General features: G+C 38.1%; 2 pseudogenes across 1 annotated transcript; one reads left to right on the top strand and one right to left on the bottom strand.

The window, feature by feature from the left end:
* The first annotated feature begins 1,315 nt into the window (after positions 1–1,315).
* LOC147511226 (uncharacterized) lies at positions 1,316–13,272 on the top strand (annotated as a pseudogene). The gene is made up of 5 exons (XR_015219281.1): positions 1,316–1,704; positions 1,770–1,807; positions 2,806–3,076; positions 11,164–11,450; positions 12,712–13,272. The product of XR_015219281.1 is annotated as an uncharacterized LOC147511226 (transcript).
* A 3,483-nt stretch (positions 13,273–16,755) lies between these two features.
* On the bottom strand, positions 16,756–17,222 carry LOC147511225 (18.1 kDa class I heat shock protein-like; annotated as a pseudogene).
* Between the last annotated feature and the right edge of the window lie 7,559 nt (positions 17,223–24,781).

The following is a 24,781-nucleotide window of genomic DNA, read 5'->3' as shown; positions in this document are numbered from 1 at the left end:
GGATGCTTATAAAATGTCCATATCATGAAGTAGGATCCTGCCAAGTATGTTTCACCTCTCTAATTTCATAAATGGGTGTGGATGCTTATAGAATGTCCATATCATCATGGAGTAGGATCTTGCTAAGTTGTATAATAATATGATGTCCTATATGAGCTACTCTTGGTATTGTATAAGAAAGCTATTATTGGATTTGCATTGTGATGAGCATTTCAAAGCGATGGAACTACAATTGAATTTGCAATAGCTTAACAACCTTTATTCGATACACAACAAACTTTTATTGCAAAGAGAGCTACCTAAATATTTTTTGGTTGTAGGAATTTGAATAACTTTGGAGTAAAATATATCGAATCGAAGCTTAAATTTTTTTACGAGTGTTATACTGATAATTGATAGATAATAATTCTTTGGTCTAAAATAGTGAAGAGTGTTTGTGTGAATTATTGTTATACTTATTTTTGTGGCACTTTATTAATACCATCAAACTTAATCCTTTCAACATTAGTGCAATATTGGAAGAACTTTGTTGTACTATTTCTTCATTCGAATTTTGTTTTGCAATGTGTTTTCAGAAACATTGAGAATAGATAAATCTACTATAAGAAATAAGAAAAAATGTGGAATAAGATGAAATATTTGAGCATTTTATTATAAGTTTAAAGTGTCATCGAGGAAGCTTCAAGTTTGGAAATGGAATGTTATTTGAAAGACACACTCTTCTTCCATCCATTTGATTATTAGATTGTTCAAATATGAAAATTAATGGTCATTATTCATTTTATCCACCCAATCTTACATTAACACTTCGACATGTTTACATTGACGAAAGACATAGAACGACATGCTCTTCTCCGTTATTCATGTTGGAATTGAATAAGAATATTTTGCATGTATACAAACAATCACCTAGAAAAAGAGAAAATACTTGGGGGAGTATTCTAAGTAGGTGAACGCATTTTCTTGAAAGAGAATTTTTTTTTGTATTCATCAATTCATCGTAAAACACGTTCATGTGATAAATATTTTCAAGTGGGAGCAGTGTATTCTTTGAGGATATGGAAACAATTAATCTGTTTTAGTGATTTGTACACATTAGTATGTAAGCCGAGCGGTGATGATTTGCCGCTAAATCACCATAAATCTAAAAAAACTATTATACAAACTAGACTAAGTTTAAGATAATTTTATTTGAAAATTACGGATTAATATCCTAAACCACAAATTGAAGAGACCCAATTTAATCCATTAGTTTCCAATTACGTATGCACTCTTAAAAAAAATCTAACCAGTGTGTACATATAAATAGCACGCACTTCACCTGTTTCTCACTTCCTTCTCTTTTGGGGTTTCGAGGAGGAAGCAAAAAGAGAGAAAAAAAAAAAAATCTCTCTCTCTCTATCAACAAGTATGGTAAGTTGTGGTGGTTTATTAGTAGTTCCAATCTTATCATCATCAACAACATTTCCCGACTTTTCATCATTATTTCCATCAACTAAAACCCCGAAATTTGGAAAATTCCGAGCCGCTTTATCTAATTTTCAACCAGCAGATGATGATGGGGCACAACAGTTTGTTGAAAACAATTCAATTGCTGATTTTATGAGATATAGAAGAAGCGGGGATAAAGATAGTGAGTTACAGACTGCTGTTGTTAGTTATAGGAAGAAATTTCCTTGGTCTATTCTTCAACCCTTTCTTCAGGTAAACATTTTTTTGGAATTTTAATGTATGCCTTTTGAGTTATTAATATTTTTATATTTCTGCAGGTTGATTTGGTTTCGACAATTCATATTGCTGATAAAGAGTACGTGTATATATTGCTTTTTCTTTACATTTTATATCACATTGTGTGTTGCCAGTCGTTTGTGGAATATGAACTGTAAAGTAGGGCATAATGTATTCACTACAGCTTTAGCAGGAAGATAGCTAAAAATGGATTTGTGGAAAGTTTAATTGTCGGAGATTGATCTGAGGGCTTTGATTGTCTTAGTTTTTGGTCCCATTACTAAAATCTCATTCAAAGAGGAAACAAGATACAATCAAGACCTCATTGCCATTTCAAATGTTCGATTTGATTTGGAATATCTTTCGAGCGGATTTATGCTTGGACAGGAGTTTGAACTTCTGAATAGAAATGAGTCAAGGTCAAGGCAAATCTTTGTTCTGCACCAATTTGAACCAGAGAAACCGTCTTCCTTTGTTTGATATTTCATAAGGATGGAGAGTTGGAGAAGGATCTTGCAAATGGAATAGACTGCTGGATGGCTAATATAGTATTCTTCTTTTGAAGTGCTATGACATTAATGTATCTGTGCTAAACGTTGGGAAGCTTAGGAGCACATTGTACAGTTCAGAAAGCAAATATGTGTGTTCCGAGGTTCATATCTTGGATGAAAAGAGGCAAAACGTACTGAAGTCAGTTGAGAAATAAAAGTAAGAATAGTGATAGAGCAAAAATTAAAATTTAAGATGAAAGACTGATAAAGTCTGGTCACGTCAAATTGGAAGTAGCACACAACTTGAGCTTTCTTGAGGACTGATCGATTGAGACTGCAACCAAGGACAAATGCCTTAGTGATACAGTGGAGGAACACTATATATTTATAATGTACTTATAGTGCCACTAAATGAGACCTTTGACAAATGTAGTTGATATGAATCACTTGTATCTCCAACTCTTCCGGAAAAAAAAACTCTTAGACAGCTCATTTACTGCATAATAGTTTAGGTTTAATGATTTTGTGTTATCGTACTTGCTTGTTGGGTTCCAATGGTGTGTGGATGTTGTTGAATCTTGTGCAGGTACTTTGCGGTCCTTCAGAAGGAACTTGAATCCTATGACTGTGTACTTTATGAGATGGTGGCTAGTAAAGAGAGTTTAGAAAATAGAAGAATTACATCTACTGACCAAGAGGTTGAAAGTTTCAGCTCAAGGGGATTTAATATACTTGGATGTATTCAGAGGCAGATGGCACGACTTCTTACGCTTGATTTTCAGTTAGACTGTCTCGATTACCAGAGTGAAAATTGGTATCATGCGGACCTTGACTTTGAGACCTTCAAGTTACTTCAGGTATCACTCCATTTAATTGTTGTTTTTCTTAGTATCTAGATATTCTGGAAAAATGAATTTGGTGAGTGAATTGTGAAATGCGGTGATTTATAAAGATCCCGAAAATGCTTGCATAAGTTTCAGCTAATGGTCTGGGAAAAATGCAAAGGATTTCTGTGTGAAGCCCTTTGGCCTTTGCATACTACCTTAAACTTTTAGTGGTGCACTTTATAAAAATCTCCTTCAAGTTTGTGTCTAGTAGCTACCATGGTGAAGCATCAAATGGTTTGTCGTTTGCAGTCAGTAACCATCACTCCTTGAAGGTTGTTTCTTCTCCGTTGAAAGTTGAAGTGGCTGGATCCGACCTTCTGTTCCGTTCCGAATGATGTGAGAAAGCGTTGAAATTTTCCTTCCATCTGTACAATGTCTAACTAACTCCAGACAGGGCATGTTCCTATTGTGTTGTAATGACCATTGTAATGTAAACAGTGCTCATTGTCAAGATGGATATTGTAAAACAGGCAAGAAGATCTTTTAAAAAGGGGGAAGAAAACTAGAAACAACACTTTTAAAAAGCTCAGGTATATGCTTTTACACGTAATGACGACCTCTTGGGAAGGTGTCCAGTGGCTTACTGGTCAAGACTTGGGAAGTTGGGCTCAAGGTCTTGGGCTTTGACTCCCACTTTCATCAAGGAAAGGTAATTTTAGGGAAATCAATTAGAAAAACAAACTTAACAATCTCTATTAGGCAGAGAATGCCCTGCCCTCCCTCCCCCAAACCAACAAACTCAAAGGAAGAATAGTAATGAATTAGAGAAATCTTGAAAGTGAACAGGAGAGGGGAGTGTCGTTTTATCTAGCGGTCCCTTACACTAAATTTATTTTTAGCGATTGGGTGGGGAAAGGTGTGGAATTAAATAAAAAATAGAATTCTGAATAGGAAGAAGCGAAAGCAAAGAATAATAGATAAATGAGCAAATAAATAATAATAATACTAATAATAATAATAATAGTAATAGTGCAACGAGTGTGTTAGTATGATAAGGTGATGAGAGTGCAACGAGTGTGTTTAGTATTATAAGTCTGAAGATCATTATGACCACCATCAACATTGATTCAAAGAGTTTTGGCTTTGAGACTGTGGTGAGGTCCAACTCATTCAAAATCTCAGAGATAGGGAGAAAATGGAAGACAAGTGCCGTTTTTAAGCTGGATGAAGCAGTGTGGATTGTCCAGGTTTTCAGGGCTTTAGGCGAGTCGGGTTATGACAGAGGATCATGGTTCAAGAACACGTTCAACGGAAGGACCATCACATGTTTTGGCAAGGAAAACAAGGCTGGAAAGTATGTGCTGATTTCGGCTTATTTCCAGGTAGGTAAAGCAAAGCATCTGGTCGTGCCGGAAGGGAGAGAGAGGTCTGGCTGGGCATCTTTTGCTGTGGGACTGGCCAAAACAACCGCAGGGCCTTCTTGCAGAGGAGCAGAACAGGATAGAGGGATGGATCGAAATCTGGCTTTAACCAAAGTTACAAAGGAAGTGACTTTCGCTGATATGGTTCGAGGTAGACAGAATGCTCCAACAAGTGCTTGTTCTGGGACTGAGTCAATCACTAAATACGTGGCGGTTTGTGGTCTGCATTCGAAATTGTGGAATCATAAAACCTTTGAGAGTTTGAGGAAAGACATTCCGGGTGCAAAGAGAGTTATTTGCATTGTCTCTGATCAAGAGGGTATTATTGTGGAGGTGGAGACAAGGGGAAAAGATATGCCCAGATGGGGTGATGGTGGAGAGTGGCGGTACCATCATGAAGGCTTTCATTGATCTGGATCCACGGGAGTACTTTTAAACTGGGCAGGGAGTACAAGTTTGATGGCGGTGGTGGCGGCTGTTTTAGAGGTTGAAGAAGAGGGAGGAACAACAAACCCTAGAAGAGGTGATCTGGAGGATCTTGGCGTGTCGAGCAGCAGGGGAAATAACAGGTGCACATGTGCTGAGTACATGGGGAACAACGTGGTTATCGGTTCTCCCTTAAGGGACAGTGGACCTGACTTGGTAAAAGACTTTCGGGCTTGGCCCACTGCATTAGATTTGGATCCATATGCTGGACAAAGTCCAGTGACAAATATCAGGCAACAATATCCTGCAGAATCTCTCTTTCATAAGGCCCATGCGCCCAAGGCAGGGGTTTGGGTGCTAAGACTTACAAAGCCCAAGAGGAGGGTCTCTCCTACAACAGTTTTGGCGTCGTTTCAGGGAGAGAGGAAGAGCAGCGGGACTGTGAGCAGGGGAGGTGAGCGAAAAACAAATCCTCCAGGTCTCCTGATCATCAAGATCTACCTGAGATAACAGAGAGACCACCAGCAAAATATCTAGGGTCTCAGATAGGAGAAGACGAGGTTGGTGATAGTGGCTGGTCACCTCCAGTAAACAATCTAGTTTCTCGTCACCCCTTTTCAAAGGATCAGTCTCAGCATGAAGAGAGGAGGGAATCTTTGTATGACTCTGAGGAAGATTTTGACGAAGATGTGGAGGAGGTTTTTGCCAATGCCGAGAGACATCAGTGTGTGGGGGATAGGAGTTTGAATCAGAGGAGATTAGGAGTTTTATGGGTTTGAGGAGAGATCTCTATCCGAATATGAGGGAAGGGTGTGCAGAATCAGTCAGATTTAGAACTTCCTGACTCCCCACAAAGTGCTCTATACAGGGATGAGGCTCAGGCAATAATCTCAATGCACACAAAGGCGAAACCGGCTAGTTTGCGAGATGTATGCAGTACTGCAGAGGCTTACAGGAATGGTTCGAATCAAAAGGATAATGGGTGTACAGAATGTAAGTCGGACGTGTTTGGAAAGCTTCTGGAGGAGAAGCTGAATGATTTAGCTGATCAAATATGGGTGAAAGTACAGGAAAATATAGAGGATTGTTTTATGCTTACAGTTGGACAGCCTGAAGGAGAAAAGAAGAGAGAATGCCTCGAGGCTAGTAAACCTTCACCAAAGGGATGCGGTCGGCGTTTATGAGTCTTAAAACAGGAGTTTCTGTCCCTCGCTACCTTTATCTGTTGTCTCTCATTCTTATGTCGGGAGTCCATTTTCTCATCGTATTAGTCTTGGTAGTCTTGTCTCTTCTGATTTTGGATGTGTTTTTAGGTCAGGTACCTTCTGCTGATGTGACCCGAAGGCTTTTATAAAGATCAGGGTCTCACTGATAGGAATGGGACCAACTTCTCAATGCATTGTAGCACCACCTAGCTCATGGCCCCTAACAGAGAGACCGGATATTGAAAGGGAACACGGTAATAGCATCATTATCCTTTCTCAGGAAAAGGATGAATTTGGGTTGGCCTGGCCGTTGGGTAGAGCAGATAATGTGGGTTTCTTTGATATCAGCGGTGATAGTAGGGGAGCAGAGGAGAATGAGGGCGAGTCTCAGGGAGGTGATCATTTGATGGAGGGTATAGGGGTTTTTGGGGAACCGCTACCGCTTAACATGATAGATCCGAATCAGCAGGCGATAGAAGAGTCGTCGTCATCATGGTTTGCTAAGCATACGGAAGACCTAATCAGGATTTTGGGGTTGTCGTGTGAAGGAAAACAGACAGAGGTTCTGGAGATGCTACAATCTATTTACAGTTCTATCCATATATCGTCAGGGCATGGGACAACATCTAAATGGTCGGGAGTTCGGAAGAGCAATAAGGACATAGAGGCTTCTCCTTCAGGGGTTAAACAAGGAAAAAGGATGACAAAGGAGTTACTTAGACTTGCGTCAGCCATTCATTATGGCGAGGACATCATAGAGGGAAGTAGTAGAAGGGGGAAAAAAAGTTTGTTTAAATGAATCACAAAATTTTGAATTGGAATGTGAGGGATTGGGAGATGATAGAAAAGGCCAAGCATAAAGGAGGTGATAAAGAAAAAGCGACCCGAACATGGTGCTCCTTTAAGAGACTAAACTACAAAGCTTTTACATTAGGAATGCCGAGGGAGGTCCAGGGCAAGAATAACATAGAGTGGGTTGAGTTACGGGCGGTGGGGAGTCCCACCGAAGAGGCGTATCTGTGTTCTCCGATAAGGACAAAGTGGAGGTTTTGAGACGGTTTGATGGGCAGTTTTTTTCGATACATTTGTGTGCAAGTTTGTTTGGGGAATTTGAATCTTGTTTAGTTCTGCGTCTATGGGCCTTGAATAGGAGTCTTGGCCTTTTTTTGGGTGAATTGGATGATGTTTTTGCTTTTCAGAGGATTACCATGGTGCGTGGGGGGAGATTTTAATGTGATTAGATTTTTGCATGAGAAAAAGCGGGTAGCATTACCCCGAGTATGACTTGTTTTGATGATTGGGTGAGGAGATGTGAGTTTGTCGACATCCCTCTTGTGGAGGCAAGTTCACGTGGTCAAATAAGGGGAGGACCCTATTTTGACTACTTTAGACGATTTCTGGTTTTGGTTAGTGGGAGTTAAAGTGGCCACGTTTGATTATTTCGTGGTCCCAAAACACGGCGTCGGATCATCATCCTATTTGTTTGGTAAAAAGCAGGCGGGGATAGAAAGACCATCACCTTTTCGTTTTGAGCTCATGTGGTTTTTTTGACCCTTCCTTCATGGATAGTTTTAAGGGGTGGTGGGCCGAGAGAATCGGGAAGGAGACCGACCGAGTATTATCTTCGCCAAGAAACTCAAGTTTGTCAAGGATAAGATCAAGATGTGGAACAAAACAGTCTTTGGGAGAGTGGAAAAAAGAAAAGAATCATTAATGAGAAACATCAGGGACTTGGACATGAAAGAGGAGGACCACAATCTTTCGGGGGAAGAGTGGAACAAACGGATAAACCTTAAGGCAGATTTTGAGAGCGTGACAAGAATGGAGGAAATGTCATGGAGATGCAAGTCAGGAGAGAGGTGGTTAAAGGAGAGGCACAATCTAATACTAAATTCTTCCATCAGTGTGCGAAAGCTAGGAACAGAGAGAATTTTTTAGATAAGTTGATTATAGAGGGGGAAGAGGTGAGGGGGGATGATAGTCTTAGAGAGAGGGTGGTCGAGTATTATTCAATATGTATGAGAGCCACATAATTATAGACCTCGGGTGGATAATTTGGATTTGGCGGGCATTTCAAGAACGGAGCGAGCTTGAGACTCTATGGAGGAAAAAGAGGTTTGGGAGGCTATGAAGAATTTGAAAAATGATAGATCTCCGTCGGGGCCGGTTTTCGATTGAGTTCTTGAACGGTTTGGGAAGTGATTAGAGTGGACTTCATGGAAATGGTGCGGGACTTCTATGAGACAAGTTTCTTAGCTCAGCGATCTTAACAACACGTTCATCAAGTTGATTCCTAAGAAGCATGGAGTGGAAGACATATCGATTTTACGTCCCCATTAGCCTCATTGGTAGTGCGTATAAAATCATTTCTAAGGTCTTATCCATCGTTGAAGAAAGTGTTGTCGAAGGTCATAGCTTCGGGGAACAAAAAGGGGCTTTTGTCTTTGGGCGTCGGTTCGGGCGGTGTTTTGATTGCTAACGAGGCCATAGACGATCGAAAGAAGATGGATAGGCCGGGGATGGTATGTAAGATTGATCTAGCTAAGGCTTATGACCATGTGCATTGGAACTTTCTTGATTACATCGTGAGGAGGATGGGGTTTGGGGCAAGATGGAGGGGATGGATTCGGAGATGTGTTTCTTCCGCATCTTTTTCCATTCTTATAAACGGAACGCCAGCGGGTTTTTTTAAGAGCTCCAAAGGTATAAGACAAGGGGATCCTTTATCCCCTCTTCTCTTTATCATGGTGGTTGAGGTGTTTGGCAGGATGGTAGACAGAGCAAATGGTCTAGGGGTGTTGGAAGGATTTAGGGTGGGCAGAAATCAGGTTTTGATATCGCACCTCGGTTAAATGGATGATACCGTGGTGTTTACGGCATAGCTTAGAAAGTTGAGGTATTTTCGGGGCATTCTGTGTTGTTTTGAGGCGGTGTCGGGTCTCAAAGTTAATATGGGGAAAAACACCATTTTTGGAGCAACGGGAAAGGAGGACTTGGCCTTTATGACTTCCTCCGTGGGGTGTAACACTGGTTATCTCCCATCCATATATTTGGGTTTACCTCTCGGGGCTTCTTACAGATCTGTATCTATCTGGGACGGGGTTATAGAGTGCTTTAGCAGGAGATTGTCAGGATGGAAGGGTCGTTTTTTGTCCACGGGTGATCGGGTCATCCTTATCAAGAGCATCTTTTCGAGTCTTCCGGTGTACTATATGTCTCTTTTCTATATGCTATCCACTGTTGTTAACAGACTGGAATCGAACATGAGAGATTTTCTGTGGGACAACAACGATGATAGACACAGATTTCACCTCGTGCGATGGGGTCCGAGTCTCGCAAGCCAAAGATGGGAGTATCGGGTATCCAAGTCTGGCTGCCGGTTTAATCAAGCGCTTCTTGGTAAGTGGCTCTGGAGGTTTGGGGAGGATAGAGAGTCTCTGGAGGAAAGTTATTGTGTTTCGGTTTGGGGAAAGAAATGGGGTTGGGGGGCCGGGGCACTGCATCATCTTGCTTATGGATCGCGGGAATATGGAAAGGGATTCAGAAGGCCTGGAAGTTTTTTCTCAAGAACATTGGCTACAACCTAGGTAGTGGGGATAGTATCCGCTTTTGGGAGGATGTTTGGTTGGAGGAGAGAACTCTGATGATGGCGTTACCTCGGTTATATGCTCTATCTGACTCAAAGAATAAACTAGTTCGCTGGTTCATGCGGGATGATAATGGTTCGATTGCTTGGAACATTGGGATATATGGGGCTCTTTGTGACAGAGACATTGCTAGTGTGGCTGCACTTATAGGGAAGTTGGAACTCATTCCTAATGTGAGACTGGATAGAGATAAAAGACTATGGCTCATCGACAAGAAGGGAATCTTTTCTTGTAGATCATTTTATTCCATCCTTCATTCACGCTTCAATGTCCAGGTATGAGAGTGCTGCATGATTTCCCGAGTCATATTATATGGTGTTCTAAAGTCCCTTTGAAAGTTGCTTTCTTTGTATGGTGTGCATCTCTAGGCAAGATTCTGACTGTGGATAATCTTAGGAAAAGGCGTATTAAAGAGATGCTTATTAATTTCTGCCCTCTGTGTTTGAGGGATGGTGAGTCGGTCAGTCATATCCTTCTTAAATGTCCTTTTTCTTGGAGTATTTGGTGTTTCTTTGTCTCCGAGAATCGGTGTTTAGTGGGTATGCCCTAAGTTCGGTGAAGGCTTTACTAGCATCATGGCACTTGGATGTCTATTCTCAAGTAAAGGGAGGCGTGTATAGAATATGCTACCTTTTGCTATCTTATGGGGCTATGCCTAGAGAGGAATAACCGCATTTTGAAGGGGTGTCTTGGCCTAGGGAGAAGGTGGTGTTGACCATCAAAGGCTTACTTTATTCGGCTGCACATTTATGATGAGTTCGGACGGTACCTTTTGAGAGTTATGTTTGTAGATGGGAGTCCATTATGCTATGAGGACTCCCATAGAGGTTTTTCGTTTTGTTGCTTTTTCTCTGGTTTCTTTCCCCTTTGGTTCTTTTCACCGTTCATGTTTGTACGCATAAGGATATCTCATCCTTTTCTATTTTATTTTTAATATATACACCTTTACCGAGCAAAAAAAAATAATAGTAATAGTAATAATAATAAAATGTAGGTGCCGACTAGCAAAGTCGGTAAAACCTTTGGGTGATGATACCAGAGGTCTGGGGCATGAACCCCGCTAGCATCAAAGAGTTACTGATCTCATTTAAAACATACTTACCGATAAATAAAAAAAAAAAAATAGTAATAGTAATGGTAATAGTGGTGGTGGTGGTGGCGGCAGCGGCGGTCGCAGTAGCAGTAGCAGTAGTAGTAATGAAATTGACGCTTCATGGAACAAGCAATATCAAGTGTTAATAATAATGGGATGGTCTCATCTCATGAGCCCCTTCCCTGTCAGGCCGTTGTACTAGACCGCACAATTATTTCAGTCTTCTATAAATCTGTGATGTGTCAGTAGTGAATTAGTGGTGCGGTATCTGCCAGTAAGAAGATTACTCTTATGTTGAAGATTTTGTTGCTACTTTTTCATTCAGGTTGAAAAAGGTGAGAGTTTCTTTTCATTTGCTAGAGATATGACACTTAAATCTACAAAAGCCATGGTTCAAGCAGTTTCTCTTCCACAAGACCTTGGTCCTTGGAGATCTAAACTCCTATGGGCATCTCGTGTGCTTCCTATGCCACTTGTTGGTCTCCTTGTAATTGGAAGCGTCTGTGCTGATCTGATGAGGCGAACCATCTGATTATCGAGGCTGGAAGCTTTGGCCAGACTTGATTTTGGTGCTGCAATGAAAATCTTCTTGGCTAAACGGCTAACCTCTGAGTAAGTGCACATGCATTTTTATTAGATTGTAATCGCATTTGGCTGTTCCAGTGAGTAGGTAAGGTTAACCCCTGAGATTCCCAAGTCCCAACTATGATCTATGGGATTTCTTTTCTTCCAGCCAAGCAATAGTGAATACAGATTACAAGGGAAATATAATTTCATATTCTCGACAAGTGAACATCGTTTAAATCTGAAATTGCCTTTTGAAAAGGCTTTGTTAGATTGCTCAGAAAATTTTCTCAAGAAATTATTCATTTCCTCATGGAAAATTTTCTTATGAAAATTTACCCAAGAAAATGTATTGTTGTTGGGTTCGGTTGCCCGTAATATTTGATTCATAATTTTGTTTAGTTTCATTTCTAGAAAATCAAGTTATTAATAAGTGAGAATATTTCTCATTTCCCGCAAGAAAAGTTTCCTTGGGGGGGGGAGGGTTTGGAAAATGTTTTCTAAAGATGGTGGGAAAATATACATTTCCTAGAGAAAATTTTACTGCATACTTTTAATGAATCAAACACAAGAAAATGGCAATTTCCCGGGGAAATCATAATTTTCTACTGGAAAATAGTGGATCAAACAAGCCCTTAGTTTTTGTTCAAGCACACTGCACTTCTCATTTCACAAATTTTTCTACAATATAATGGTAGCCATTATTCTACTTATTCTATTGACATTTTAGCAGTATGCATCTGGCTTCTACCAGTCTCCTTTATCACCCTCCTTTTATCTATAAAATCAACGGTAATATTCCCTGCTTCATGTCTTTTGGTTCTGGTTTGTGTTACTAAATTTTCCTAGACATTAAGTAGGTCTGCTGGTTCTCTTATTTCTTAGTCGACATAAATCATTTCAACTCCTTTCTGTTGAAAGTAAAGCTAAATCAAGCATTCAACATGAAAGTAATTAGTCAGAGCGTAACACGTCAGTATGGGCTTGAGCTCTGATCATTGATGTGTGCAGTGTCCCATATCTACGATCTGACACTAATAATTTCTGATTCTATAGATCTTAAATATCTTTAAGATACTCCTTCTCAAGTTTTACCAGAGGACCCCTTAAGAACTGTATATGAGTCATTTTCCCCATTATTTTAATACCAGTCTACTGCCGTGTGGGATATTCTCTACTAATTCTTGGCATTGTTTTTCTTTGACTAATATGTATGCACGATTATTTGCCATTATCATGTGTTTGCATTTTTTGGGAGTAAATCTTACACCAACTTTTTCTCGAAAGTGATAGAAAGTTACTTGTGAAGGTTCACACTGGTCACTGCAGAAGTAGAGGAGAAGTCTGTTATTATTGGTGAGAGAAACAGAGTTGCAACAGAGGCTTTATGGAGATCAATTAGTGAGGGAACAATAGGATTGCAGTACTGTATGGGGGTGGGCACATGCCAGACTTGGGTAGGCGGTTAAGGGAGGAATTCAACCTGGTACCATCACGAGTGCAGTGGGTAACAGCTTGGTCTATACGAAACCGTGAATTGGAGAGCAGGTCTCTTCCATTTCTAAAGACATTGGCAAGAATATCAGGGTGGCCACTGAACAGGTACCAGACTCTGGCGCTTGTTATATTCTCTTCAGTCCTTGCCTTGGATCTGTTGTTTTGGGAGCTGTTTTTTGGTACTGCATTGAACTGGATCTCTCAGGCTGCTTCAGATATTAGTCATTTTGTTGAAAATTCACAGGGATTGTAATTATCTACTTGTAAAGGTGCACCCTCATAATGAGGGATGCATCATGTCATGCTTGTGTACAAGTCTGATGTTCGTCCACACGTTTATATATATACAAAGCCCACCTGACAGGTCTAACTACCTTCATTCTGTATGTGATAAGTTTTATGCTTGCTATTTTGTTCAGAAAATTAGCTGCGGTCTTAGCTGCACCACCCACCTAAAGAATAACTTTGATATGACACGCAACCCGTAGAGGTAGTCGTTATTAGATGGCCGGTATTGGTTTTATATTTTAGTGAAGCTCCCTCAATTCTTTTCCTAAAATTTAACCCTGAGTAAATCCTTCCCCCCCAATTCGTTGCTATCCATATCATTTTCTTCCCTCCGGTATTCTCTCTAAACAGAAAAGACCCATGTTCAATGGCATTCATGATTTATCCAATTCTCTAATAAACGAGCACCACGCTTTCATATCTTGCATTTAGCCAACCCAAAAAAATATTCAGAGATTGCGTTTAATCTCCTTGCTTAAAAAACCGGTACATTAAAACCCCCTCAAATCCTAACCACTCACAAAACCTCCCTGTTTTTTTTTAAATAATAAGCTGACAAAAATACCCCCCTACTTAACAGACCCGTGAACCTGTGAATCTTTCTATTTTCTCTCTTCCTTCTCTTTAGCTTTTTAGATCTAAAATTTCTTCTCCTACAAATCTAAATTCACATAGTTAAGATGGCAAAACAAAAGAAAAAAATGGTTGAATCACCAACAAAAACTATGAAAGCAACAAAAGAGAAAATGAAGAACTCTACAATCTCGAAAAAAGATGAAAAAAAAAAAAAAAAAAAAAAAAAATTCAAACTTTCAAGTTCTAGAAGAGATGGAGATGAAATTGAAAAGATGACTGCTCCAAAAACTTCGGCGAACAAACCAACTCCGGTGAGAATCTTCAACCTTTAATCATATTTCTATAAATTTGTATGAAAAAAAAAAATTTTCATATGCTTGTAAATACGAATTTACGTTTGTTTAGTGATTTTACTATGTATTTTCTAGTTTTCATAGTTTTGCAATTTCATTATGCATTTTTATGTTTGTGTAGTAGTTATACTATGCATTTTTATATTTTCGTAATAGTGTTTACTCTGCATTCTTAATTTTTACTGTGTTTGTTTTTTCATGTTTGTGTAATGTGTGGTGATAGTTTTACTCTGCATTTTTAAATTTCATGTAGTAGTTTTACTATGCATTCTTAAATTTACATAGTAGCTTTGATTCGCATTTTCATGTTTGTGTTGTAGTTTTACTCTGTATTTTTAAATTTAAGTAGTAGTTTTACTATGCATTCTTAAATTGCATAGTAACTTTACTTTGCATTTTCATATTAGTGGACACTAGTAGGCTAGCAATGACTTAGGTCTTAGACTAGTAAGGCTACAAAAAGCGAAACTCCGATCCACTATGTTCAGGTCCAAATCCTCTCTCTCTCTCAATCGATCGATCGGCGAGAACCCTACAATTTCAAGCCTCGTCTACTCCAATTTCTAGTGAGATATCCACCAAAACGAGTTCTCTTTTGGGAGGGGTACTATGAAGTCCACAATTTCAAGTTTAGTTTTAGGTGTTTGTAGAAGTCTTGGAATGAAATACTATGAAGTCCTTTACTCTCTCTCTATTTCCCGACACCACCATAAACCCTGCAGCCTCTCTTTACTCTCTCTCTCTCTATTTCCGACACCACCATAAACTCTATTTACTCTCTTTTTATTTCCCAACAAAAGATTACTCAAATCTTTTGAAATGAAAAACTTGCAATTTACTTATTTTTCTTCTTTGTTTATGGTAGATTATTGATTGGTGCGTGTTCTTCCACCTCCCAAGGAAGTGGTGAAGCTAATTGGATGTTCTCCACCAAAGTGTCTATATTTCCTATCATTTGCATGGGTAAGCATCTTCCATGTAATTTAATTCTTGAAGTTGAATGGGTAGTCTGTGGTTAGTCTGCATTCTTATATTTGCAAACTAAATTAACAAAATCTCACGAAGATGTAGTTTGTGGTTACTCTGCATTCTTATATTTCGCGTAGTAGTTTTAGTCTTGAAGTTGGATGTGTGAGTCATGTGGTTACTCTGCATTCTTATATTTGCATAGTAGTTTTAGTCTTGAAGTTGAATGTGTGATCTGTGGTTGATGCATTCTTATATTTCTGGAGACTAAATTTACAAAATCTCTGATGATGTATATGTGGTGGTTACTCTGCATTCTTATACATTTACATAGTTTTGGTATTTTTTTGTTAAATTGAATCACGCACAAGAGGGTGGTGGAATCTATTAGATGTAGGCCGAGGGAGCTAAGGTTGCTAGATGTGGATTTGATAAAAGATATCAAAGTTGGAGCATGCCCACAACAAGGAGCATCGTAAGAACTTCACTTCGAACTTAAATGTCTTTTTAATCTTTTATCTCTTATTTGAAACTTCTTTTTGGCATTTTCAGTTCAGATTGTGGATTATTCATCATTATGTTAAGTGAATGCTATAATATGTGGAAAAACTATGCAAGATATAGCGGTAGAAGAGGCGAGACAATTGAGGGGTTGACTTGACATATGAGATTGTATCAAACCAACAAGAAAAATGGGATCCAAAAGAAGAATGCAAGAAATGAAGAGCTGATTTTCCATTATTTCTAGTTGATTACGTTGTGTCTATTTGTGGTAAAATATTGAAACCATTCTAACTTGGGAGTGTTAGATTATGATGTACTTTCATTAATGTGTTGGAGTTGTTTAGTATTCATGTTATGCATATTAGGTCTTTCTTTGGATTATACTTTTTGTATAATTACTTTGCCAAAACATTTTATTATGATGGATGAAATGTTTATAGCTTTTCGGAAATATTATGTGTCAGAGTCCCTTTCTCTATCGGGTTAAGCACCAATATAATTATCTATATTTGTGAATCCAAGATTACTTGAAAAATCACTTTTTGTCATAATAACATACTTCATTATGGTAGTTATTAAGAAGCTATTTATTGTCGTTACTTAAACACATAATCTCTAAACAACCGATCATCATTTCATCCTCTATCGCTAAATTGGATAGCAAAGCTAAGCTTAAACATCTACTAGTTGATGCTATGTAAATTTAACTAGTGTTTGATTTATATATATTGACTATGTAAAAATACATTTACATAGTTTAGAATGGGAGTAATCAGAAAAATTAAAAAATTACTATGTAAATTTAAGTTTTCATAGGTCAAGTTACTATGTAAATATAGATTTACATATATAATGACTATGTAAACATACATTTACATATATTAAATAGAAGTGTCACGACTAATTTAATTTCCAAAAGTTACTATGTAAATTTAAGTTTTCATAGCTTTAGTGACTATGCAAATATAGTTTTACATATATTTCGCGTGTAAAACTAAAGTTCAATTAAAACCTTAGGCATCACACATTAAGCACCCACCAAAACTCACACTAGACTCCATTCATAGTCCATACCATACATCAAAAGACATAACACACCGACACATTGATACAAACACAACTACAAGTCATAACCCGATCTTTAGAAATATCTTCACACATTAACATTCTCATTTGGAAATTTCAACCGATTTCACTTAGGACTTCTTGACTTCTTCCTTGGGAGCGATGCTGAGTTAAAACTCCATTTTCCATACTAGCTTTCACTTCATCAACCTTAGCATTTTCAGGCAACCTAAACCTCCTCAAAAACTTCCACTTTTCCTTTTCGGCGTGATGCCAAGTGTCATTTTTTCTTATTTCTCTTTATTTCTCTCTCCACTTATCTGTAACACCCTTCCTTCTTCTACTTCCACTTTCACTTCTTCTTTCTTGAATCCGGGGAATATCTACTTTGAATATATGTGTTTACGAGTTTCTTTCCGATCCAATCTGAGGTGTTATGGCTGGGTTGTCTTGTTTGAGCGAGGAAATATAGTGATGATGAGTTGAATGGGAAGTTTTTGGAAGGGTCCCAAACATCAAGTGAGAATGGATCGTTTCTTAGACCACCAAAGAAGCTTGGAATTAGAGACATTGTGGTTTTTTTTTGGCTTGCAAGGAACTTTGTTTTGGATATAAAGAGTGTTTGAATTGAGATTACTTGATGATGAATTAATGGGATTTGAGGTGGGGTTTTATAGAGAGTTGTGAAGTTGTGAGGAGCACTTCAATTAGAAATCGGTGTGTTCTTTGTGTCATTGTTGATTAAAAATGGCCGAGAATAAAAACCCAAAAAACAGAGTTGTGGAAAAGAAAAAAAAGGTAAAAAAGGAAATAGATTTTGTTTGGAATTTAAAAGTAGACCCAAATTTTATTACTTTAGCAAAAGCAGGGAGTTTATTTCATAAAAAGCTTAAAAATAGGGGGTTTAATGGGTTGGGGCGGCACGGGGAGGTTTTGAGTAATGGGTTAGGAAGGCAGGGTGTGAGCCACATTTCTATTATTACGATTCTAATCAAGTAGGATCAACGGACTGCTAATACCATATTCTAGGACATTCACCGACTAATTCGTAGGAAAAAAACAAGAGAGAAAAAAAAACACTCACCAACCTTATAAAAACTATTTCTCTAATATAAAAAGATCTCTTTTGTTTTTCAACCTAAAGCCCTAAGCCTAAAATCTTGTCCGAATAAAGGCTGCATCCGTAGTTCTTCTTGAAAAACATGGGGATCTTCTGTGAGAGATTATGAGGGAAAGCACGACTGCTGTTAATGGTGAACGTCGTATTCTTGAGGTTCTCCTTTCTGATCCCGATCTTTATCCTGGTCCTGAACCAACCTTCTCTGATGGTACTACTCTCTCTCTCTCTCTCTTTTTTGCTCAGTCAATGTTTGTGGTACCGGTCTATTATTGATTTGTCACATTTTTTTTGTATTTGGAGCTGCTTTTATTAAATATACAATATATATATATATGTTCATGTTCTGATCAAATATCCATTGATGGAACACTGTCAAATAATCTTTAGTCCTACCAAGGTTTCTAGAATGTTGACTGAGCTCCGTGATGTCAACTTTGTGTACATCTTGTAGAAGGGAAGAACTGTAGCATACAGGAAAGATGCACTACATACAAGATTGCAGTGCCCGGACTTAGCTTAAGGGAAAGATGTTAAGGTGTCTGTGGAGGACAACCTTCTGATCCTCAAGGAGAAGGGCCTAAAAAGAAGCTGAAGTTGACGATGAAGGGCTGGAAAAACTTACTTCCCAAGGATTTACATTCACCACTGAGCTTTAGTAAGGGGTGATCAGGTTAAGGCTGAGATGAAGAATGGTGTGCTTTAAAAGGTGACTGTTCCCAAAGTCGAGGTATGACGAGATTGTGAAATGGAACGTGTCCAAAAGTTAATGTGGTTTGAATTTTTTGGGGATTTGGTCATTTTTTGTCTTGTCTTCTGTTGAGAGTTTATTTAGTTGCCCTTTTATGGGTTCTGCATATTTTACAACATACTTTCTAGGGATGTTGAAACTCAAACTTGATGATTGTAGATGTTGAAACTCAAACTTGATGATGTTCAGAATCAGATGCAAATGCTGTTTGGCTTAAATGCCCTGTTGAGGGATCCAGAAATTCCCTTTAGCCATAATATTTTTTTTGGTATATTTTTCCAAATTTACTGAATAGTTGTACTAATATACAGTCTATTAGATTGGCCTTACAGGGCCGTTTTTTACATCTATGGAGATGGAGAGTGTATGCTCTCTCTAGTCCATCAAGTCATTCAATAGTTTATTTAACTTGGAAGCTTCGGACTGGGATAAAGGATCCTACTAGAGACAGAATATGTGTGCGGCACACTAGAGAACTAATATTTATGGAGGCTAAAGGAAATATCTCTTTTCACTTAGCGAGAACTCAGGATATCATTGACCAATGAACAGGCTTATGGCTAGAATAAACTTCTACTCTCATAAGATTGACGAAAAAAAATGGTCTCTATACCCAGAGATTGATTTAATTTATAGAGTCCTACGACAGAGGAATCCCAACACGGGGAAGGGACCACTGCAAATGGTTTGATGCAGAATAATTTTGGTTATCAAGATTCATCAACTTCAGCAGCTTTCTACAGCTCTGAGTAATTTATGAAGCTCAAAATCATGTATTAGAATTCAGTTCTGTTAGATTTTTATGAAAAAATATGAAGATGCAATAGAATACAAAATAGCTTTAGCGATGATTCCGTATGATAAATCCGGCAGCCTGCCATAACAAAGAATCTGTTTACGGAAGAATATATCAGAAAACTCAAATAAAGACATTATTAACTTCTGTTAACACTATATCAGCAACATAAAAAATAAACATTATTCACAAAGTTGAACACTCTAGCTAGAGTAGTAACTTAAACCAAGTGAGATTGAGTAGCTGTGAGAATTGATCACCTTTCCTTCCTTCTTCTCTTCCTATGTTATGACTTTTAGGTGGTGTCATCACGACCTAGCTAAATTGTTGTGACTAACGTGGAAGCTATCAACATCAACTACCAACAAAGTATTCAACAACTCTCCAAGCAACAACCCAAGATCAATACAATATCAACACAAGGCATATAAACTAAATAGAGAAGATAAAAGCATATTCACACAAGACCAAGTTTTCGTGGTTAGGCAATGTGCCTACGCCCACCGGCGAGCTCAATGATATATTGGATGTACTAGATATAAGATTACAAAGAGGAGCACTCTACACTTACTTAAAATATATCACTCACACTCACAAAGAATGTTCACTCTCTTTTCTTTTGGTTTAGTTCTCTCAAGAAAGATTTAGTGAACTCTCTCCAGAGAAAAAGTTAGTTAGGTCGAAACCCTAACTTATGTTTTATAATAGTCTAAGATTTCAGTGTGAAATCTTAGTCTCTTTTCGTGAAAAAAGACGAACGCATGTGTGTGGAGCCAGGCCAGACATGTCTGAGCGCGAACCCACGCCCAACTCAGTAAGTTTGCAAGCTGACAGATAGTCGCAAAAACTATCTTCTTTTCAGGGAGGGCGTGCGCCCCTTGGGCTTTTAAGGCCCAAAACAACATAAATCACACACAAAGATGACACAAACTCAACCAAACCAATGCCTCCATTACAAAATACAAACCCATCGAATTAGGCCTCCATGCCATGACTTTGAGTTGAGCTTCTACCAGAGCACAACCCTCTCAAAACTCAATAATCTACCCCGGCCATTGGTCAAAATCTACTTGGCATTTTTCTTCCCTACCAAGTGTAAAAGAATTAAGAGTTCTATCGCACTTGCACACAAGTACAGTGGTCAAGGAAATACTCAGCACCTCAAGATGAAGATGCATCAGACAGTTTATATGACTACTCTATCTCCAATCATTCTAAGTAATGAAAATTCATACAAAGTTCTAAATGACATGCAAGATAAGAAACATATACGGCACATACTTACCATGTCTTGAAGTTGTTCTCAGGCTAAAACATGGCTAAGGCTAAGCTTCACAGATACACATATATGTATATTACAGACTACAACTGTCGAGTAATCAAAAAAGGACAAATAAAATACTACAAACACTCATTAATAGAGAACTATTTGAATAAAGATACCTACCATATGATGGGATTTAATTCTTAAACAAGAATGCAAATTTTACATCAAATACATGTTTCTAAACTGAATAAAACAATAAATAACTCCAACAAAAGGGTTGTTCGTTTACGTGGGATACACCTAGATAGGAGGAAGGAGTTATTAAAATCAAATGCATATGAACCAAAAGAAATAATCCACGATATTTTATCACCGAATTTGAACCGGGTCAATAATCCTTTTCCATTTCTAGTAATGGTGGCAATACAACAATTTTCTAGACATCAAACTAGGACTGAATGAAGCAAAAACGCTTACAGAAAACCCCATCTCATGCTTTTATCAAATATCTTGTCGCAAAGATATTCATTCATTCGACATAAATGTTAAAAAGACAAAGTCTCAACAAGTTGACCGGACACCATCCAAATTTTAAACACATTTTTAAGAAAGTTACCACAATCCTAGCAATCAAAAGTCTTATTTCAAACATCAAATGTGCACCATTCTTTACGCATCAAATGTCCAACTTAGTGAAAAGTAAGCCCATTCCAAATTAGAAGAATCGCCCCATTTCCTCATCAGTTGAGTGCTTTCAAGTAAACTTAAAAAAAAAAGGTAACTTAAAATATGATTAGCCCGATCAAACCCACCACTAACAAACAAAGTACTTATCTCAACCCCAAAACTATAGCTGCAGCAACTCCCATGGCCGTGGTCGATTAAAATGATAAAAACAGGATACACCGCATCATTCCTTGATACACTGGATACAGTAGTGACCCCCCTTAACGCATAACGACTCTTGCTGAAGCTTAGCTTCTGTAAATTAAATCCTAATCATTAAGGAATTCTTCTTTTTACAGTTTTATTTCTCGCCTAATCGAATTGAACATTTATAATAATCATCAACTTTGGCATATGATGTCGGTTTTACCTGGGTTATAACCAATATCGGTAGTAATGTATGTCGAGAATACCAAAACAAATAACACACATTATATTACTACCGTGGCTCATTTTAGTTAATACAATTATTTACTTAACTATTCCTCGATTAATAAACCGAGTCCGGCTTGCTTTTTGGTTCTTCGATAGAAAGGAGTCTGGCTTGCTGAACTAATTGATCGGTGTCCACCTCCCAAAAGATATCACCAATATAGCGCAATCTATACCAGAAGACCCATTATAAATAGCAAATTTATTGAATAATTAGAAAAACATAGAAATCACATAATGAGAATAGATAAAAATCATAGTATATTGGTTCACAAAATCCTCCTCCCCCCGGCTTTGAATATACTTAATTCAGATCTAGAACTCATAAATTTCGATTTTGAACTTGACAAATGAGCTTAGAAGTGCTTCTAAATGAAAAGGATTAGAAAAAGTATGTTCATTGTAACTCTTTTATAGGGCTTGTCACTAAAGGAGCAAACTTTGTTCAAGAACTAGAAAACTTACCTTCTAAAACCATTTTTAAGGCGGTAGTTCACCATGTTAAGAATGAGAAAGACGATGAAGAAGACGACCAAACCGAGGAGATCAAATAACACCAAGACATATTTGCGTTGGAAGAGTCGACACCTAGGTTTTGAAGCAGATAAAATGAAGTGTATTTGAGATGTTATGAGTTTTTTTTTGGCGAAAGTTTCTCTCCTAATTATAAAAGTTTCCACGATTTTACTTATCGGACCGGTTCAAGTAACACATGAAACGTGAAATGTTTTGTGACACTTTTTAGGTTGGCCAAGCCCAAGTGCATTACATCCGCGTGCTCTTTGACGGTTATTTTTGGTTGCGGTTGGCTCATTAAAAGAAGTGATAACTCAGGACTATGTCAACGTTAGCAAACATATAAAAAAATGGTCAAGAGAGGTGTTGACGGCTTATTATATTGCTAAAGTTGATCGTTTTAAGAAAAATCCGTCAATAAATCATCATATTTTCTTACTCAACATAATATTGCAACGAAATAGCCATAAAATCATAATATTTTCTTGGCGCCAGTGTCATAATGTTGGAACAAAATTGTCATAAAAATATAGTCAAGATAGATAAAAAACAAGCATTATAATATATCTTTTTTTTAGTAGTGATACCTCTATATTAAGTTTCTACACTTGAACGTGCAACAACATTATGTTTTTTTACTTTTCCATGTAACGAGATTACCACCTACGAAGGTGAAGTAACTTGAAGAAGTTTGCATGTCATCTACTGCTCCAGCCCAATCAACATCAGTATATGCATTCACACTTCGATGATTTATATTTTTAGTGAACAAAAGTCCCTTTCCATAAGCAAACTTCAAATACCTCAAAAGTCGCATAGCTGCGTTCATATGTCGCTCACCAAGATTATGCATAAACTGGCTAACAATACTCAATGCATAGACAAGGTCCGGTTGTGTGTGTGTGTGTTAAGTACATCAATCTCCCTACGAGTCTCTGGTATTGCTTTTTATCAACCGGTACCTGATTAGACTCAACACTTAACTTCAATCCTTCTTCCATTATTGGTGTATTAGTTGGTTGACATGCCAACATACCAGTTTCTTGTAACAAATATAATACATACTTTCTTTGAGACAGAAAAATCCCTTTATCTGATCTAGACACTTCAATCCCAAGAAACTATTTCAAGGAACCGAGGTTTTTCATTTGAATTCTCGGACAAGTAACTCAGAAGGCCCTTTCCTCAAGATCATTCCCTGTAACCACACCATGTCATCCACATATACAATAAGTGCAGTGATCTTACCTCGTTGCTTCTTCAAAAATAGTGTAGTCTGAATTGCTCTGACAGTAACCAAAGGGTCTCATAGACTTAGTGAGCCTTCCAAACCATGCTCTCGGAGATTGTTTCAACCCATGCAATGATTTCTTTAATCTGCACACCTTTCGACTATGCATTTATGCTATCATGCATCCTGGTGAGAGATCCATGTAGACTTATTATGATAACCCCACAAGTTCAAAATATCGACTCTTGGTATGACCCTTCTTTGTTCCTGATGAGTGCATTAATTTGTAGGTGGACTTGTTGGCACCATTAGCTAGTAGTCTTAGGATTGCTTTCGGCTTGGTTCGGTCTTGTTGTTTTTTTGGGGAGGCGGTTTGAAGGCCACCATGGCTGAAGCTTTAGAATTTTCAGTTTCTCCATTCATCATTGCTTGTCGAACAGACTCACGACGGACCAATGCATAACATTCTTCTAATTCAGGCATAGGTTCCTTGCGCAAAATTTTGCCACGAATCTGTTCGAACTCACCATCCAATCCGGTAAGGAATATATGCACTCTTAGCTAGCCATTCAATCGACTTTCGATATGTTGCAACATCATCGGGATGCTTCATAACCACCTTATCACTGTGATCAGATCCAACGTAACTCAAGAAAAATTTCAGTTGATTCTCCATAATAAACAAAGAGGGTTTTTCCATTTTGTTTGACCATAAAGGCCTTTTGATTCAAGGTATACACCTGCAATTCATCACTTCCATCGTAGAATGCCTTTGAGAGAGCATCTTATATCTCTAGCAAGCGATTGGGTAAAGATATGTATCATTTCATGATTTCAAGACTTATTGACATCAAAAGCCATCGCTTGACTTTTTGGTTTTCTCGCATACCATTTGTCATTACCCTTCATCCGATTCTCAAGGGCGCTTGGTGTTGCTACTAATATACGAGAGTTTTCATATTCTGCGATGTGCATCTCAATGATTTGAGACCATACATCATAGTTTGATTCATGAGGGTGATTCCCATTGAATCTTGACCACCCGGATTGAACAATAATGGACTTGGTGCTTGATGATTCGGTGTCACTCTTTGCCATTATGAACTATATAGGAATTCTACAAGTTAGGATGTGCGGTGGTGGTGGTGGGATATTTGCAATCAAACCCTTGCATCACTTATTCGAGAGTGTAGCTAGGATGTTCAAGAAGAGACGGTACAGTGTTCTTTAGAACCTCGCTCCGATACCAAGTTCAAAATTAGAGTAATAATTGATTGTCTTATTTAATAAATCT

The sequence above is a fragment of the Coptis chinensis genome, chromosome 3, assembly GCF_015680905.1.
Source record: "Coptis chinensis isolate HL-2020 chromosome 3, ASM1568090v1, whole genome shotgun sequence".
NCBI lineage: Eukaryota > Viridiplantae > Streptophyta > Magnoliopsida > Ranunculales > Ranunculaceae > Coptis > Coptis chinensis.
This window is presented reverse-complemented; position numbering and strand designations above follow the sequence as displayed.